The sequence below is a fragment of the Lissotriton helveticus genome, chromosome 2_1 (assembly GCF_964261635.1).
Source record: "Lissotriton helveticus chromosome 2_1, aLisHel1.1, whole genome shotgun sequence".
Lineage (NCBI taxonomy): Eukaryota > Metazoa > Chordata > Amphibia > Caudata > Salamandridae > Lissotriton > Lissotriton helveticus.
The window spans coordinates 2,039,390,637-2,039,405,484 of record NC_136059.1 but is presented as its reverse complement, the minus strand read 5'-3'; the positions used below and the strand labels follow the sequence as shown (position 1 = coordinate 2,039,405,484).

At 45.5% G+C, this 14,848-nt stretch overlaps 1 protein-coding gene and 1 long non-coding RNA gene across 2 annotated transcripts in view; one reads left to right on the top strand and one right to left on the bottom strand.

The window, feature by feature from the left end:
- Positions 1-14,848, top strand: part of FSTL5 (follistatin like 5) — a 2,936,723-nt gene that overhangs the window by 2,823,727 nt on the left and 98,148 nt on the right. The window lies entirely within an intron of this gene.
- LOC144819028 (uncharacterized) overlaps positions 13,607-14,848 on the bottom strand; it is a 231,077-nt gene continuing 229,835 nt past the window's right edge. The window contains exons 3-4 of the long non-coding RNA XR_013607201.1: positions 14,395-14,584; positions 13,607-13,731 (exon numbers count right to left, since the gene is read on the bottom strand). This is a non-coding gene — a long non-coding RNA (uncharacterized LOC144819028). The remainder of the gene's footprint in view (positions 13,732-14,394; positions 14,585-14,848) is intronic.

Here is a 14,848-nt window from a genome sequence, read left to right as displayed (position 1 = left end):
ACCCAGCACCGGCGCTTCTGGGCAGCCCTCGCAGGCAGCCTGGAATATCGAGAGCAGAGAAAGAGATACCATTCCTCATTCATCCTAAATTCCAGGTACAGAACTGAATAACCCCTCCTAGAGAATTCTTTAGTTATTCACTTGGCAAAAACAAACTTAAACTAAACTGTAACTTTCTATTCCCGCCCACGCATTAGACTTAGGTCAGGTACACGGGGTAGGCGTATTTAGAAACACCAGTTGAGTACGTTTAGTCAAATGTATATGTGTATGTAAATATATTTTAATCATTTTAAACATCATATGGCTCAGAAACCATATCAATGTTTTTACAGTATTATTTTATACTATTGCTTCTAATGTATGCACTTTACTTAACTATAAGTATTGCAATAATATCGATCCATTTCTCTTGTACGAGAAAAGAGACTGATCAATAAATAACATCTTTTATTGAACACGCCCGTCTCTTCCTTTTCTCTACATTCTGATGAGACTAAGAATGCACGTACTGACTGAGTAAAATAATTGCCTTGTGCTCACACGACTCTTGAGATTGACTCTTGATTAGGGGAGAGCAAAGTTGTCATGTTCTATGGTTGTCAGAAACTAAATCCCTTCTTGTCTAATCAGGGGAGTTAATCCTTCCTTGAACATTCGAGAAAGTTTCTAGCGAACTCTGAGCTTAGCTGGCAAACCCAAAAATTAAGTCTAGTATCGACAGTAGTAGACCTAGTTAACGTCTGGCCTAGGCCTTTACTGCTGTAGGCACTATTCCAATGCGCAGAGCCTATTGGGAAAATAGGAGCTACACTAAGGTAATGTATACCTAGACAAACTTACAATCACCCATCCTGCTACGCTCTCAGTGTTCATATGCTTCTACCCAGCTGCAAAAGCAGACTGACAAGCACACTCTTATGTAGTACTACCAGTCAGTATTCAGATCATGCTGCAGTCACTCTCACCCTCCTTATCAGTGATAGAAAGATCCCTGACCTTTTGATCCTGCTTGACCTCTCTGTAGCCTTTAACATAGTTTACACATCTGACCACCAATCACTGACCCACACCCTGAATCACACATAGGCTTATTCATTACTGTCCTACCTCCTCACCTGTGATTGGCAGTACTGGGATTAAGCCAATTCTGGTTCAAGCAACCTAAAGTCCTTTTTTACAAAGTACATTTTCTGCTTAATTTATCTGATTGCACCATTAAATCAGATTTTAGGAACTAAACAGGAAATAACTTTGAAGCATGTTCTAGCTCCTTCCTACTCATAGATGGAAAATAAATATGTTATTACCACCTCTACTAAAAAGGGTTCAACCTAGCCTACATAGTGAAATATCTTACAGTTTTACTTCACTGTGATAGAACACAATCTTCAATATATCATGTGCCTAGTTTATAAATAGTGGCAAATTATATCCAGTGGGGTTACAAGGCAAAAATTAGGGATCACTTATGAATACATAAAAATAGGCATTTCCTACATGGCAATGCCATTTCCTATGCAAAGTCACTGCATTGCAATCAAAACTGCAGTCTGCCCAGAGCACAGTGGTGGCCCAGCAAATGTACATGTTTGTCATATATGTGAGTGGTGTAAATACACTCTGAAACCCACAAATTACATCTATCTCTCCATGCCATTGGCACGTTAATGTCAACATTTACAAATGGCCTGTTGGGAAGCTAAATAGGCAAAATAAGAAGTTCCAATGTACAGCACATCTTTAAGAGGGGAACCAGAGGCATTTAAGTATTGCTTAGATCTGGTAAAGTGCACAGAGTTCTACAGACAAAAAAAGGCTCCAGAAAAAGGGAAAAAATGGGATGACCATGCAGAAAAAACTGAATTCCTACATGTTGCTTCTGATGTTCTACTGAAAACAGATTCCAGCACATTTTAATATTTGGCACCATGGCACAATAGAAAATGCTCTGAGTGGACATGCACCATAAATGGACAAGAAGAGAAATGAAGACAGCCCAACAGTCTAAATGATCTCATCCAACTCAAAGTGCTCAAGTTTGCTTTTAAAGTTTTCATCGCCACAACATCAACCATTTTTCCCACAGGTAATTAAACAAATGAGGTCCCACACTGACAACATGAAAACTAACATCTGAAATAGTGTTCAAACTCATCTTGCTTGATACTCGTATCAACGACTTGGACTCACTCAATAACATCTCTTATACAATCAATGTTTACATAAAAGCTCTTCTATGAGATTTTCTCGTACTTCTCATCAACATTTTTAATTGTTTCCTCGATCAAGAGACTTTCCAGAATGCCTTCAAGAGACAAGACATGCGGTTCTCCTGCTTAAGAAACCTGTTGTATACCTAGACAAACTTACAATCACCCATCCTGCTACGCTCTCAGTGTTCATATGCTTCTACCCAGCTGCAAAAGCAGACTGACAAGCACACTCTTATGTAGTACTACCAGTCAGTATTCAGATCATGCTGCAGTCACTCTCACCCTCCTTATCAGTGATAGAAAGATCCCTGACCTTTTGATCCTGCTTGACCTCTCTGTAGCCTTTAACATAGTTTACACATCTGACCACCAATCACTGACCCACACCCTGAATCACACATAGGCTTATTCATTACTGTCCTACCTCCTCACCTGCCATCAGTTCATACACATAGGAATGCACAGTTCAATACATTTGATTCCACCTGCAGTGTACCTTAGAGTTCCATCCTCTCCCTTATCATCTTCAACATATAAATGGAACCCATCAGAGTTTTGCTCACTGACATCAAATTCTATCAATAACATGTTGAAACTGAGCAATGGCTCAACATTTCCTCAATCAATGGCATTCAGTGACTCAAAACCTACTTGAGATATTGTTTTGCTGCATGGCAGCACATAGCTAAAGTTCAACCCAACTAAGACCAAATTGCTCTTGTTCATCAACAGCACCTTATGACAGGCTCTCTGGCTCTCACCAAAGACTTAAATATGTTTGACCCGGTCACTCTAATGCTTTAGGAGCCACCCTGGCGTCCCCTCCAGTGCCACATCATCTTCAATGCTAGCTGTATCACCAATACGCCGTCGAGCTCTGGAACCTGCTCGACAACACAGCCCCAGACGTCGCCTTCCTCACGGAAACCTGGATGAACGCCTCCTCAGCGCCCGACATCGCCATCTCCATCCCGGACGGGTACAAGATCATCCGGAGGGACCGCGTCAACCAGACAGGAGGAGGCATCGCCATCATCCACAGGAACACCATCCGCATCACGACCGACACCGACGATACCCTCGCACCCGCCGAACACCTGCACTTCCAGATTCACACCAACCCCAAGACCACCCTCAGAGGCACCCTCATCTACAGACCCCCGGGACCACGCGCACAATTCAGCGAAGACATCGCTGACTTCATCAGCCCGCACGCCCTCCCCTCTGCTGACTACATCCTCCTCGGGGACCTCAACTTCCACCTGGAGAACAACAACGACCGCAACACCACCACCCTGCTGGACAACCTCGCCAACCTCGGACTCAAGCAACTGGTGACCACCCCCACCCACTACGCCGGACACACGCTCGACCCCGTCTTCTCCTCCAGCAAGGACATCGCCTTCAGCCACGCCACCGGACTCCACTGGATGGATCACAGCTGCGTCCACTTCAGCTTCAGAAGGACCACGTTCCACCATCACCAGCAACAGGTTCCCCGCAGAAGCTGGAACAAGATCACTGCAGACCAGCTCGCTACTTCCCTGAGCATGAACCCCCCCACCACCAGCACAACGAACCCCAGCCAAGCGGCCACCAACCTCACGAAATGGATCAACGACTGCGCAGATGACCTTGCCCCTCTGAAGACCCCGCCGAGCCGACCCGGCAGCAAGAAAGCACCATGGTTTAACGACGAACTCAAGAGCTCCAAGAAGAACTGCAGAGCACTCGAGAAAACCTGGCGCAGAGACCCAACACCAGACAACATGACTGCCCTCAAACTCGCCACACGAAAACACCACCAACTGATCCACACCACCAAGAAAACCGCATTCTAGGAACGACTGGACAACAACGCACACAACAGCAAGGAACTCTTCAACATCGTGAATGAGCTCTCCAACCCCAACGCCGGAAACAACGACATCACCCCTTCGCAAGGCCTCTGCAACTCCCTTGCCTCCTACTTCCACAACAAGATCGCGGACATACACAACAGCTTCAGCACTCAAACGACGCACGCCACGACCGAACCACCGCCCCCCCACAACCACCCTCCGCGCCTGGACCCCGATCAGCACCGAAGACACCGTCCACACGATGAACTCCAACCACTCCGGATCTCCGACAGACCCCTGCCCTCACCACGTCTTCAACAAGGCCGACGCTGTCATCGCACCCCACCTGCGGGACATCATCAACACCTCCTTCGACACCGCGACCTTCCCGGAGAGCTGGAAGCACGCCGAACTCAGCGCCCTACTTAAGAAGCCATCAGCCAACCCCACCGACCTCAAGAACTACCGCCCCATCTCGCTGCTCCCATTTCCGGCAAAAGTCATCGAGAAGACCGTCAACAAGCAACTGGCCGCCTTCCTCGAGACGAACGGCTCCCTCGACCTCTCGCAGTCTGGCTTCCGGGCCAACCACAGCACCGAGACCGCCCTGATCGCAGCTACCGATGACATCCGAGCCCTGCTCGACAACGGAGAAACAGCGGCCCTCATCCTCCTGGACCTCTCCGCGGCCTTCGACACTGTCTGCCACCGTACCCTAGTACAGCGCCTCAGCAATGTCGGTATCCAGGAGAAGGCACTAGAGTGGATCATCTCCTTCCTCGCCGGAAGGACACAGAGAGTCCGCCTCCCCCCGTTTAGATCGGAGGCCACCAAAGTCATCTGCGGCGTTCCTCAAGGCTCCTCGCTCAGCCCAACACTCTTCAACGTCTACATGAGCCCCCTCGCAGCCATCGCACGCCAGCAAAACCTCAACATCATCTCCTACGCCGACGACACCCAGCTGATCCTCTCCCTCACCAACGACCCCGCCACTGCCAGAGCCAACCTACACGAAGGGATGACAGACGTTGCCAAGTGGATGATGAACAGCCGCCTGAAACTGAACTCAGACAAGACGGAAGTCCTCATCCTGGGCTCTTCACCCTCCGCCTGGGACGACTCCTGGTGGCCCCCCGCCCTGGGCAGCGCACCCAAACCCACAGACCACGCACGCAACCTGGGCTTCATCCTGGACTCCTCCCTCTCCATGACCAGACAAGTCAACGCCGTCTACTCGTCGTGCTTCAACATCCTGCGCATGCTACGTAAGATCTTCCGTTGGATCCCCACTGAGACCAGGAAGACGGTCACCCAGGCCCTCGTCACCAGCCGTCTGGACTACGGCAACTCCCTCTACGCCGGAACCACCGCCAAACTCCAGAAGAGACTCCAGCGGATCCAGAACACCTCAGCGCGACTCATCCTGGACATCCCCCGCCGCAGCCACATCTCCGGGCACCTGAGAGACCTGCACTGGCTCCCGGTCAACAAGAGAATCACCTTCCGGCTCCTCACCCACGCACACAAATCCCTACACAACCAAGGCCCAGGATACCTCAACAGCCGCCTCAACTTCTACGTTCCCAAACGCCAGCTTCGATCGACCAACCACGCCCTCGCCGCCGTCCCCCGCATCCGAAGAGCCACCACAGGAGGAAGGTCCTTCTCCCACCTGGCCACCAAGACGTGGAACTCCCTTCCGACCCACCTCCGCCTGACCCAGGACCACCTCGCCTTCAGGAAGCAGCTCAAGAAGACCTGGCTGTTCGAGCAGTAGCAGACCCCCCCCCCCAGCGCCTTGAGACCCGCCGTGTGAGTAGTGCGCTATATAAATGCTGTGATTGATTGATTGAATAAAACCAGGAGAAAGGTACACTGTCTTATCTGGCCAAAAACCTAGATACTAGACAGAGTCAAGTGAGCTAGAGATGAAGAGAAGCAAAATGTAAAGAATAAAAGGTAGGTATTCTCAATCTATGCATCCCAATGCCATGAGAATTACTCAGCCCCTTTGGGAATTTAGAAATAGTTGAAGAATCACCTCAATAAGTTCAACTGCAGAGCTCTCTACGCTGTTCAGCAATTTGTTGCTTCCCAGTTATATTTGCCATTAGAAGTAATAGGGTGACCCAGTAACCCTCAGAACCTGAGTATGGAAGATAAACAACAACAATGGTTCTGTTGGGGATCACAAATAATTTGAACAACCTGTAATTAATACATATTCCAACAACATATCCCGTGGAGGATATAAGGAGACACACACTACCAGATATGGGTCAAAAGGTAAATCTTTTTAGTATAAACCTTGGATGTGAATAGATCCTCAATTTTTTGGATAGCCGTCCAAAACAAAGAAAAACATAGGCTTTATATACATTTAGTGATCAGGTCATGACTGGTGATAGGGTGCTATACAAAACTGAAACAAATAACACATAATCATACAAATAGACAAAACATTAGATCATGGATGTCTACTTTTGAATGCAATTGTCACAACTGGATGAATTATTCCCTTGTTTTAGTTGAGACTTTGTGTGGACCGATACACGTAAAGAACATCAATTTTTCGACCATATATGTTAGTGCAGACTTGAATGCATCTGTGTCGAATCTTCATCAGGACTCAAAAGGGGGAGGTAGGAAAGCCTGTCAATGTAAGACAAGGGAAGGAGGAGTCAGAACCATGTGTGTGCCAACAGTAAGTCATGAAAATTATGAAGACCAATAGGGGCTCACCTGAATGAATGTATGCACTTTCTTAAATGGGTCCTTCGAGAGGGGGAGAGAATGTCAGCCGACAGACTCAATAGTTATTCTTGGAGAAGTGGATTCTATAAAAACAATCAAGGCACAAATCAGGCCTCTACTATGGAACTCTATCGTGGTTGAGGTCCATACCGTATTCCTTTATTATAATAGATCCTAAACACCAGCCGGTGGGTCGTTCTGGGGGGTGCCCCCGTAGCGATCACCTGCAATGCAAAAATGGGGGAGCCTATGGTTAGCCAAACCAGGGGAAAGTCAGTAATGTCGCTATACACAGTGGTGATGTGAAAGGTGGAAATCCCATGCAGCATACAGTCTGCCATACTGTGCTTCATTGTAAGTAGTGCCCAAGGCCAAGTCGCGGTGTCCCAACTCTATTACATGTCTCTAAAGGTTGCGCTAGGTGAATTACGTGATGTGAAACTCGTAGGACTGAATTAGTGCCTCAGGTGAATTAACTGGTAAAACATTATATATTAAAGGGAGCTGGTGCGGTCCTACTGTTATAAATACCGTGCCACCTTGATAGATTGTTCCAAAAGTGTAGCGTGCTCAGAGGTTCTGTACCTGTAGTTGTGAAGTTAGAGTGCCCCGGCCGTGCTTAAAGAACCAGTACCAGCTCTGGGTTAAAACCGGTGATTTAAAAACGCTTTCATGACAAGAGCGAAAATTGGAGCAGTGATGCATTGTTTGAAACAGTGCTCCTTCCGCATGTGGTACTATGGCTGGAACGGGTGTTTAACAGCTAATCCGTCACGGTGAAGTAAAAGTGATTTTGGTTGTGCAACGCTAAATCGGGTTTGTTCCAAATGCAATTATTATAGTCCTCATTTATGAAATGCCGAGCTAATTGGTTATCACTAAAACAGTGCGTGTTACAGGGGCATGCAGAGTCCTAATGGGATGACCCAGTGCAGGGCACTTACTGAAGGAAAGCAGCATGGACGTCCGCGTCTGTCTTCGCGTAGCATTGAATGGCACCAGGGGCCTGCGTGCGGCCTCTATTTGACCTGCGCATGTGTGTGTCAGTTTGTTTGTATCGGAATGCAGGGCACTGACCGATTACAGAACTACCGATAGGGATCGGAGCCTCTCTGTGTGCTGATCATTTATCTCCTTATAGCCTTCATGGGATATGTTGTTGGAATATGTAATAATTACAGGTTGTTCAAATTATTTGTGATCCCAGTTATATTTGAACAGTATAAGCATCATTCTATACACATATATATATCACCTACTGGCGGTCGCCAGTAGGTAGTTATAGTTAGGTCCTAGTTACCGTAGGAAAATGGCAACATTCTACTCCCAATAACTTTAAAGCCAATTGACGAATCTTAGCGAGATTTTTAAAACAAATTCTTTCTTGTTATCAGCTCCTATGTTGAAAGTTTGGGGGTGATTCATCAAGGGGGGGCCGAGAAAAAAGGGGGGGTCCCAAAACGTGTTTTCCCCATGTTAATTTCCATAGGAAACTTTAGACAAGGCTACAGGTCGAACGGGATAAGGGAATTACCCCAAATTCGGGGAAAAGGGTCTTTGGTGTAGAAAAAACGTTTTTCTTTATTTGCTGTAAATCCATTCTGTAGCTTTTGAGAAATATTGAAATTTACAGATATCGATATTTGGGAATACTGCCTTCTGATTGGCCGAGGTGTTACGAGTACGAGCTTGCTGCTTATTTGCTGCGAGCGGTTGCAACTAGGAAGTGTTGGCTGCCATTTTGTGTTTCTGTTGTAGCAAGTAAGGGGAAAAAAGGGGGAAAAAAGTGGGAAATAGGAGGGTAGGAGCACTGTAACCTCTGTGGGGTGTTTAGGGTGTGCTATAGAGGGGTTGCGAAGCGAAGCATTCACCCCTACCGGCGTGAAAGTGGTGGATTTCGGAAATTAAGTGAGGTAATGCCTAGAGTCTGTTGCTGCTAAGGTAAGCTGGTGAGCTCAAATTGTGTATCTTATGCTGTGAAGTCATGAGCCATGGCCGCTGCTCAACACCTGTGGAAGTAGTGTCAGCGTGTGTTTATACCTACTGACCTGTTCTGGTCTGAAAGTCCTGGGGTACAGAAAATTTGTAAGGTATTGTCCAGAGTCTCATGGTGCTAAGCTGAGCTGCTGCCAGACTCAGGGATGAAAGCGTGAGCCTAAACTGTGTGTGCTATGCTGTGAAGTTATGTACTCTAGGCACTGTGCCATACCTTTCTAAGTAGTGTGAGCATTTAGTTATAACTACTTGGATGAACTTTTGTTTCGAACATTGTAGCTTGTGTATGGTGCTTAGGGGGTGTTATAGACGGAGTGTGAAGGTAAATTTGCACGTATCAGATCAATTTGGTATTTGTGAAGTGCTAACTACTCACTCCTATGGGTCTGAGGGCACTGGGGGCATAAGCTGAGCTGCTCATGGACTCAGAGTCGAGCTGTTGAACTACTGACCCCTACCAGTCTGAAAGTGCAGTGTACAGAAATTAAGTGAGGTATTGCGTAGAGTCTCATGCTGTTAAATTGAGCTGCTGCTGGACTCATGGATGAAACCGTGCGCCTAAACTGTGTGTGCTATGCTGTGAAGTCATTTGCTCTGGGCGCTGTACCACACGTGTTCAACTTGTATATGGTCCTTAGGTGGTGTTGTATAGAAAGTGTGAAGGTAAATCAAAACGGTATTTGTAAAGTGCAAACTACTCAACCTTATGGGTGAGTAGAGCCGGGGATCTGTGCTGCAAAGTGAGATGGTCTGGCCGCTGCACCACAGCTTAGTGGAGAATAAATGTTGGCGAGGGGGCGGGATTTGCCGTTATCTGGCCCTAAAATAGCGGGCCTAAGTTGTAAGTTATAGGGTTGCCCTAAAAAGAGCTAAATATAAGTGTGGATGCACAGCTTCAAGGTAGTCAGGAAAACTCGGTTTTCCCTGATCTGTGAAGTGTACTCCATCACTTCTGTATATATCCGCCATATCAAAACGTATGTTGTTGTTGTAGATGGAGCCCATTTTGTGGTGTCTGAGGTATGCAGACACAGCTTTGTTGACTTTCTTCAAAGATTTTTCAATCGGAGGACAAAATTGTTTGGACCATTTCCACTTCTGTCTTTGGCATGTATTGGAATATACAAAGACGGTTTGAGGCAAAAGTAACATCAGTTGTCCAAAGGTGTCCTTCATAAGCATTTCCAAACCTACCTCAGTCAATGTGCCTAGGTCGTTTTCCACCACAGTGCACAATCATGAGGTCGGGGTGTTGGAGATGCAAATAACCAACGGCAACAATTGGTGCCACTTCAATTCTCTCTGTCCAAACCATTTAATGTCCACATTTTGTAAACCTAGGTCTAAGTCAATATGTCTCTGTTCTGCATACCTCTTGCAGCAGAAAACATAGCTATGCCCTACGATCCACACTAGCATTTTGAAGGTATGGCTGGAAGGTTTGGAAAGATGTCTGTAGATCATGCAGTTCCTTTGTAGAATAATCGATCTGTTTAAAGATAGGGAACTGGTTTCTTTTAACATACAAAATGGTACCTGATTGGGAGATGAAAATCATTGTCTTTTAAAAGTAGGGTGCACATTCGTTTTGTCAAAAAACATCTTTGTGATTGGTTAAGAAAAAGCAGGTTGAACGTGGAGTACACATTATAGGATAAAATTTGATCAACTCAACAACACCTGCTACTTGCATTTGGAATGCAGTGTTCGAACTTAGAACAATCGTGAACGTTTAACCTGCATGTGCCGTTAAATGTTCGAGCAAATGTTGCAAAATATCGTTAAGTTTAAAAAAAATTATGAACTTTTAACCTCCACTTGTTGTAGAATGTTTTAGAAAGTGTGTTGATAGAATACGTTGCATTTCTGACTTCTATGTGTACTTGAATATTAATAAAATTATTTATATGGAAAATTAGAAAGCCAGTAATAGAGAGAAGATTTGAAAGCTAAAAGAATCAAGGAACTATTCTAGTTTTTTCTTTATTAACTACTGGCGGTTGCCAGTAGGTAGTTATAGAGTTAAGACCGAGTTTCCATAGGTAGAGCATTTTTTGTTTTGCTTATAACTTTGGCGTCATTTGATGAATCTTCATGAAAGTTTGAAAAACAATTCTTTCTTCATATCAGCTCCTATGTTAAAACTTTGAGGGTGATTCATCAAGGGGGGGGCAGAGATAAAAGAGGGTCCCAAAACTTGTTTTCTCCATGTTAATTTCCATTGGAAAGTTTAGATAAGGCTACAGGTTGAACGGGTGAACTGAATTACCCCAAATTTGGCAGGGAGACGGGTCTTGGTGTAGAAAGCACGCTTTTGTTTACTAGGTATGAATCCGTTCAGTAATCTTTGAAAAATATCGAAATTTAAAGATATCGATATTTGGGAATTCTGCCATCTGATTGGCTGAGGCGTCACGAGCAGGAGCTTGCTGCTTATTGGCTGTGATGGTGTTGCAACTAGGAAGTGTTGGCCGCAATTTTGTGATTCCGTTGAAGTGAGTAAGGGGAAAAAAGGGCGAAAAGAGTAGGAAAGAAAGGTAGGAGCACTGTAAGCTTTGTGGGGGAGTGCGAAGCGAAGTAGTCACTGTTACCAGTCTGAAATGGCGGTGTTGCTCAGAGTGACATGGTGCTGATATGATATGGTGCTACACTCGAGTATGAAACCGAGAATCAAAACTGTGAGGTTATTGCTGTAAAGTGATGTGGTCTGGTGTTTGCAGCATACGTGTGCAAGTAGTGTCAGTAGGCCGCTACTGTGTGTTGATTGTATACCGGAAGCAGGAAGCAAAGTAGTTATGCCTACCGGTGTGAAGACTTGGGGATGAAAATGAGGTGATTACTGTAAAAGGATGGGCTCTTGGCGCTGTAGTATAGGTGTGCAAGTAGTGTTAGTAGGCATTTATACCATACAGGGAGTGGTAAGCGAACTACTGACCCGTACCGTGCGGTTATACTATACTGGAAGTGGGAAGCGAAGTACTCACGCCTACCGGTGTGAAGACTCAGGGATCAAACCGAGCTGATTGCTGTAAAGTGATGTGCGGGGGTACCCAATGCACTCATAAATAGTAAATAACACTTAATACTGGGTGTGGTGGTCACTTCCCTGTTGATATTCTACTTATGGTCACGGGCCCGGTTGGGTCGGAAGTATCACCAGCTAAGCGACCTTCTGGTTCTAATACAGCCATATTTAGCCCCTAGGATTCGCAATAGTGATGAAACACGTGTTGGCTGGCTGTTCTACACAATAAAGGACTCCATCGGACTACTTTCCCACTGGAGTTTCCTACAATTTTCTGCCGCTCTGTCTTTTTGTATTCATTACTTTAAAAATGTTACATAACATGTTATTTACTATTTATGAGTGCATTGGGTACCCCCGCATTTCTTGTAGTTGGTAGTTCACTCTACTAATTGTTGAATGGTTCTAAGGGCTCTCCACTCACCCAGTTGCACCACCTCCACATAGCGCTCTGGTTACCAGTGCGTCTACCTTGGGCAGTGCACCCTTTGCGTTTCTAACATTAAGCCTTTCGGGATCTTTCTGCTGTAAAGTGATGGGCTTGGGTCGCTCTAGGATACTAGCCGCTGTAGTATAATTGTGTAAGTAGCTTTAGTATTCGGTTTTAGTATATAGGGAGTGGGAAGCGAACTACTCACCTGTACTGGTGGGAAGACTTGAGGATTAAACTGTGAGCCTAAATTGTGAGCTCATTGCTGTAAAGTGATGTGCTCTTGGCGCTGTAGCATATCTGTGGGAGTAGTGTTAGTTTGTGTTTATACAATATAGGGAGTGGGAAGCGAAATACTTACCCCTACTGGTCTCAAGACTCGCGAATGAAACCATGAGCTCATTGCTGTAAAGTCATGTGCTCTGTGAAGCATTCCAATGTAAGTCATAGTAGAATGTTAGTATGTAATTCTACTAGAATCTAAGTATGTAATTTTAGAATGTACGGCTGTCATGAGGGGAACCTTGCAGAGTTTGTACACAGTGCTGGAGAAGAGGGTTGCCTTGCTATCTGCTCCTGTTGGTGGCTGTTTCAGGTGTCTTGTTTTTCTGCAATACATCTACCTATTGGATCCACTGCTGTCTGCCTCTTCACTACATAAATTTGGTGACAAGCTGGTGCATGGCTTCCACCCTGTGATAGCAAATACTTTTTTGACTATTTGAAGCGAGAGGAGGAAAACCTCATATTGCGTTAATAGAGGGGATGCGGATTTTAAAAATGGAGAGAAAAAAGAAACAAAAAAAAAGCGGGTTCTCACCTGTTCATTTAAATGAGGCCCCTGGTGGGTAATGTTCCGTGGCCAATACAATTATTATATTTGGAGTCCCTGTAGGACTGGGGATCCTAATGTCACATGTAAATTAGGTGAGGAAGGGCACAGGGACGTTTTGCAGCGTAGGGGACCGCCCCCTTCCTGGGTATTGTTTACTAATTGTTCAGGGGGTTCGAGGCAACTGAAGTTCAGGGATCGCCACATCCGGGGCTTTATTTAAATACGCAGGGTGGGCCTCGGCAGTCCCTGAAGCCTCGGTGGTCTTAGGAAGTGCCTTATTTGTGCTGTAATCACACAGGCACTACTTATGATGTTATAAAGTTATACACTCATAGAACTCTTGCAGTTGTAGAATTACCCTGCTTCATTTGTCTAATAGTCAGTTAGATTATGTTTGGTAGGTGCGCTGTAATATTAGAAAGGTTTGCCATTAAAATCTCCTATTAAGAAATTATTTTCACAATACATATTAGACATGTGTTGTCAGAAAAAGAAGACCTATACACTCAGTTATTTATTAGAAAAAAAGAGTAACCTTTATTAAAACACAAATAAATAGAAACGTAAGTTTAATAGAACAAACAGTATAATGTAAAAAACGTGGGTTGCACTCCAGTGGAAGCAGCGTAGGAAACCTGCAAGATAAAAATGAAACATAAGTATGTGTGCTATGTGGATGAGGTAAAGAAAGGGAGTCCGAATGAAAGGATTATAGTGAGAATGGAATGGAGGATGAGTGGGTGGAAGGGAGATGGGGAGGGAGAGTCAAAAGAAGAGAGGGAGGAGGAGACAGAGCGTTGGCCTACTGCACCTAGCCCTTAAGGGGTTACCCGCCTGTCACCTGTTTGTCTAGGACTCTGGGGTCCGCGAAAAAGAGTGTGGTTCAGCAAGTCCTTAAAATGAAACACATGAGGCCAGAGATTAGGGGCCTAATTATCAAGGAATGGCAATAACAATATCGCCGATTTAGCGGCAGGAAACTGCGGCTAAAGCGACAATAAGGGGTTGATAATATACCCTTGTGAATTCCCATAGAAGCCCAGGTTCTGGTGTGAACCTGGGCTTCTACAGGAATTCACAAGGGCATATTATCAAGCCCACTATCACCACTTTAGCGGCAGTTTCCTGCCGCTAAAGCAGCGATAATGTTATCACTGTTCTTTGATAATATAGTCCTACATTATTAGCTACGGGAAAATCGCTTGCATGCACCTGTGCACCCAGGGTGCGGTGCCCCAGCCCCTTCCCCCGCACTGTGCTCAATTGGAGGTCTTGCACACTGAGAATTCACTGCTCACCTGCCATCACTGGTGTGTCCCACAACGTGTTGGTGAAAGCTCTGAGACCGGGGTACGTTTGTACGATAGGAGACCAGATGTCCGGTCGGGGACAGTGTCTTGATACCACGATGGAAGGTGTCAGAATGCCCAGCGCATCATTGTTGGGTCAGCTCCCTCTCCGCCCTTCTTGAGCTAATCAATTGAATGTCTGAAAAGGGAGAAATAATTTAATGGTGGAAACGTCTGGAGGTAAATGAAGGTTTATTTCAAGCTTGATAGAAAACAGGAGCCGAGTGCATCCTTCGTTTTTTGAAGTACAACCTACCAACTGTTAGTGGTAATCGTGGTTCAAAGAGGAGTTGGAGTGCTAGAGAATTCACAAGGTTAAATAATAATACATTATACAAAGGTTCATATAGAAAGGAACAGAGCGCATACTAGAAGCAAAATGTGCGCGTGTAATGCAGTGGTG